Source organism: Choloepus didactylus, chromosome 3 (genome assembly GCF_015220235.1).
Source record: "Choloepus didactylus isolate mChoDid1 chromosome 3, mChoDid1.pri, whole genome shotgun sequence".
NCBI classification, from domain to species: Eukaryota; Metazoa; Chordata; class Mammalia; order Pilosa; family Megalonychidae; genus Choloepus; species Choloepus didactylus.
The window spans coordinates 24,269,109-24,274,516 of NC_051309.1; the positions used below are offsets into that span (position 1 = coordinate 24,269,109).

A 5,408-nucleotide genomic window follows, 5' to 3' on the forward strand; every position below is an offset into this window, starting at 1 on the left:
TTAAGCTTCAAACCATCACAGATTATATTTGAGGTGCCTCATAGATAATGTCACGTGAAATAGAACTCGGAATTCCAGTGGAATCTGACTTCCTCTCCATAGTACAGAGCCATCGATCCTGTATTCCGGATTCTCTAATTCTCTTCATGCAGCCACAGATCACATACACTCTAGAAGGCAGGCATCTGACTTACATAGCTAACTTACATAGAACTAAATGTCTAAATTCTCTAGTGGTAGGGGGCACTGGTTTTGTTTTCTTTTGGTTTGTAATTTCATCTCTGATTAGTTCATTCCCCATCTTGCAACTTATGAGGATGATTTTCCCAACACAAAATCTTTTTGAGATTTAGCTTCCTAATGTCTGAGAGAAAGGAGTGCTAATAAATACAATGCCCCACATCATGGGGTTTGGCATTATACAGAGCTGGTTTTAACATCTGGAGAAAATGCAGCAGAATACCTCTTGTTATAAACACTCTGGTTCTAAAGACAGTTTGTGTGGGTTAAGGAGAGCAGTAAATTAAAAAAAAAAAAAAATCAATTAACATTCTTTCATTTCCAGGTACACTAAGTCATGATAATTTGAATCATGAGTTATTCAAAACGTTAGTTCAGCTTTCTGGTCCTGGCCGTGCAGCAGGCGCCATCATGGTCGCTGATATCCGCCACAACAAGGACCCAAAGTTTCAGGCGAAAGGGGCCCAAGAGCCAGGGCACCTACCAGAGGCCGCTGGTCAAGCGGTACAGGTTTCTGGCAGAGGAACCAACTCTTTCTACCAAAGTTGTGCTGAAGCAGTTGTTGGTGAATCGCACCAACTGGCCTCCCTGTCCCCTTCCCGGATGATCCGGAAGATGAAGTTTCCTGAACCGGAAAACGAACAAAACAGCCGCGGTTGCGGAAACCATTAACCAATGCGAGGATTCAGGCGGTGCCCAAACCAAAGGTGTGCGCGCTGCAGGAGCAGCCGCGCCCCAAGCCGCATCCTGAAAGCCGCAGGCAAGATCCTCACAGCTGCCCTGGACTCTCCCAGGGGCTGCGGCGCCGTCCTGCTCTTCGGTCCCCGCAAAGGCCGGGAGGTCGAGAGGAATTCGGGCAAGGCCTGGGGAACCCCGCACAGTGGTACCAAACCCTTTGTCTGCTCCAAGAGCCTGAAGTTGGAGCACTCCAGAGGCCAACCCGAAAGGCCTTTTAAAATTCTGCATCTGAATTTGCTTCTTGCAGATGAGGAATAACGCATGTTTGTCTTTTGCCAGGTGTTTTTATTATTCTGTGTAGAAGGAATGAAGTGGGGGGAAGACCCCAGAAACTGCAGAATTTCTCCAAGGGTCAAGAAGACAATAGAAATTTTGGAAAACAAATGGGGCATTCTCACATGGTAAGGGTAAGATGATGGGGTTGATCTGAAAGCCAAGCATCTGGCTTATGAAAAATTTTGCTGTGGCTGCTGGAGCTAGTCAGCATTATATATTTTCTTGATCACCAGGGACTTTACGATCTGTCTTAAGCTATTTGTGCACTAAAAATAACTATTCATTCCATGATTTCTACTATTAGTAGGAAAAGAAAAGAGTAAACAAACGGTGTCTGAAAATATCTGAACATAAAAAGATGTTAAAATAAGGAGATTGGATGCTGAGAAACAGACAAAAAATGCAAAAGAACACCAGGAGATGCAATAAATCTAAATCATTTTCAAAACAAGAGGAAAACATAGTTAACACAAAACTGAACTGAAAGATACAAATAAATAAGTAGATTTCTTATTCAGGATCCATTCAAAGACTGTATTTCTTGGCAGAGTTACTGCTTATTATTTTTTTTTTTTTGTTTCTAGTTCCCCATCTCCTTCTGTCAGTGTATTGAAAGCTTATTAAAATCCTATTTGCTTTCCCTATTCTTTTGTTGTTGTTGTTTTTGCCTTAACTTGAATGTTAAATCATATGGATGTAAGATAAAAGGGTGAAAAAAATGGACACAAATAGTCACTTCAGTAGCCCTAGTTTTATAGATGCAGTATATATTGATTAGATTATGTTTTATTCAGAATTGTTGGAGGAACAATTGGGAAATAAGGCAGAATCTCTCTCTTAAATAGGAAATTGTAATGCTGATACAAAATGTCTAAGGGTTTCCAGGAGAGATTGGATAGAGGCTGAAAGGGGAACTGACAGAGAAGAAATAACCTGTCTTTGCACAGATACTCCAAGAAGATCAAGAAGGTTGCTACACTAATCCCTTTCTGCTTGCTTTGGAAAAGAAGCTTTAATTAATATTATTCCTGTTGTCTGGAACCTAGCAGGGTCCTTGGCACATAGTAGACTGACCATAAAAATGTGGGAGAAGGATAAATGAATAAATAAATTGATGATGCCAACTAAGTATATAACTACCCAATTTAAAGTAGGGCCGGTCCACGGAAGTTCTAATGTTCAGAAAAGTTGGATTGCCCAGATTCAAACTAAGGACAACTTGAATGCAAATCCATGCTTTTAACCACTTCTCAGCATGATTCTGAAAGTACTAGCTGTGTGGTCTTGGGCCCTCTGTTATTCCCATAATAAGACTCCATTTCTCACACTGAAATGGAATAAGATAATATCTTATGATAAAGCTGTGAAGACAATGGGTAATTGATGTGTTAAGGTATTAGGGTCATACCCAGCACATAGTAAACACTTAATAAATGGCAGTGATGACGATAGAAGTAAAGATAGATTTGTATTAACTGCTTGCCTTTCTGCTCACACCTATATCTCCAACACTATGTCTTTCTTGATTCCCAATATCTTCCCGAGAATTTCCAACATTGTATCCATCCTTGCTGCCTTTTGCAATGCTGCATCATGGAGGACCATTTACCCATTCTCCTCTGAAAACTACATTCCAGTCCCTGAGTTTAATCCCATTAAACTGTGTATTGCACTAGGGACTACAGTGAAGCACGTGTGGCTATTTTAAGTACACATATGGAATCCTAGTAGAATAATGGTGACTTGTATATAGTGTGCCTATATTCTATATTTATTTTCATCTAAGAGCCCTGCTTTATTTCCATCAGCCTCCAATACCTTCTGTCAAAAACTGGCAACAGATACACATACCTATTTGTTTGTTTTTTTTCCTCCACCTTCTTTTCCCAATTCTAAGTTGAAAACTTCAGCAGGCCAAATCAAGGGATCCATTGACCCCTGGTGCTTATGTCAGAGATCACAGAAAGCCCAGCCATGCTTCATGAGAACATCAGGGCAATCTCTCACAATGTTTCCCCAGTGCAATTAATTCTTTATTTTCTCAAGAATATCTTGCGCTGTCTCTGTCTAGAAATGCTATGATGAAAAATGTTGTCTTGGAACTCTATATAAAGATGGAGCCACTATACTCAAAAGAAAAAAGGATATGAATCTTTTAAAAAATTAAGACAAATTCCCTCTCCCTACCCCAATACCTCCACCTCCTTCCTCAAGCCGGTTACATTGGTGCTAAATATAATCTCTTACCAGTGTGTGCTCTGCAAATCTAAAAATCATGCAATGATGATTCTCTGGAGTCTATTCCTTTCTTTCTTTATTAATGAAAAGGTTTTATTTGTGCCCTCTGTTGTTCCCAGAACTACAACACAAAACTGGATGGGAAACCATGATTTATCTTCTATTGATAAAAACATCTGCAGAATAAAATGAGCCTCTTGATGCCGGAATTGTCATCAATGATGACTTTGACAAAATGAGCAATACGTAATTTGCTAGCTCCCTTGCGAAGCTGAAACAGATTGTCAAATAAAACACTGGAGGAGATGCATATGGGCTGAGTACACCCGCTTTGAATAGGAACGCATGCAGGTGGTGGCTTCCTAGAGGCTCTAAGAAGGAGGACAGCCCTAATTTGGAGGGTCATTTGCATTTGAAAATGCTCTTTGCTAAACAGTGAGTATTCCCTATAGGAAAAGAGAATAGATACTGCCAAAACTGCAGCTATTTCTGTTCCTTGGTAACTTGAATAAACCAGAGAGCCCAAGGCAAGGGAGAGAGTGTGTTACACTCAAACAAACCAGGCTTTAATGGAGGGCTTACAGAATACAAATCAGTAATATGTGAAAAGTATGCTTGTGAAAATCAATTCCTTTATGGTTAAAGATGGATTTTCTATCAACACAGAGCATGGAAAGTATACTAATGGGCATATTCAATATGTATTTTGAGGGTAATCAAATGATTTTATGTCTTATATCTTAAATCTGAAAAGTGTGGCAAAACCACATAATTAATTTAAGCCTGAATTTCACAAGTCAGTACCGTTGTCTTTTTATATCCCAAAGATCTGGGTCCTTTACCTGAGAGAGTCTGCCTTTACTGAAATTCTTCTTAAGTTCAGTTATTTATTGAGAAGAAATAAGCAATTGATGTTTCCTTAGAGTAGTTGTATTCTTTACTCAAAATATTATTTTCCCTTAGTGTATATATGTGTGTATATACACATGTGTGTATATATACACATAAACTTTTTAGAATAGAATTAGATTCACAAAAAAGTTTGGAAGATAATATACCGCAATCCCATATATACCCCAATCAGTTCCCCTATCCTTAACATGCTATGTTAGTAAGCTATATTTGTCACAATTAATGAACAAATATTTATACATTATTATTTTAATTTAGTTTTATTGAAATATAGTCACATACCATACAGTCATCCAAAGTGTGTAACAATTGTTCAGTTTCATCATATAGTTGTGCATTCAACACCATAATCAAGTTTTGAACATTTTCATCACTCCAGAAAATAAACAAAAATAAAAATGGAAATAAGAATAAAAATAAAAGAAAGCACTCAAAGCATCCCGTTCCCCTCCTCCCTGCTCATTTACATTTTTTTAAATTTTTTCTAATTTAAATATATTCACATACCATGCAATCATCCAAAGTGTAACACAATTGTTCAAAGTATCGTTATAAAGTTGTGTGTTCATCACCACAATCAAGTTTTGAACATTTTCATTACTCCAAAAAATAAAAATAGGAATAGAAATAAAAGTAAAAAGAGCACCCAAAACGTCCCATACCCCTCCTCCTTCATATTATTCATTTACTTTTTGTCCCCATTTTTCATTTCATTTGTTCATTCACTGGGTAAAGGGACTGTGAGCCATAAGGTTTTCACAATCACACGTTCACACCATATAGCTATTTAGTTATGCGATTGCCTTTAAGAATCAAGGATACTGGATTGCAGGGCAACAGTTTCAGATATTTCCTTCTAACTATTATAATAAACTAAAAAGGGATATCTATATAACACATAAGAGTTACCTCCAGAATGACCTTTCGACACCATTCGAAATCTCTCAGCCACTGAGACTTTATTTTGTTTCAATTCTCTTCCCCTTTTTGGTCCAGAAGGCTTT

The 5,408-nt window shown here is 38.1% G+C and overlaps 1 pseudogene; it reads left to right on the forward strand.

Moving 5' to 3' along the window:
• Positions 1–651: 651 nt before the first annotated feature.
• On the forward strand, positions 652–1,236 carry LOC119530219 (annotated as a pseudogene).
• Positions 1,237–5,408: the final 4,172 nt, after the last annotated feature.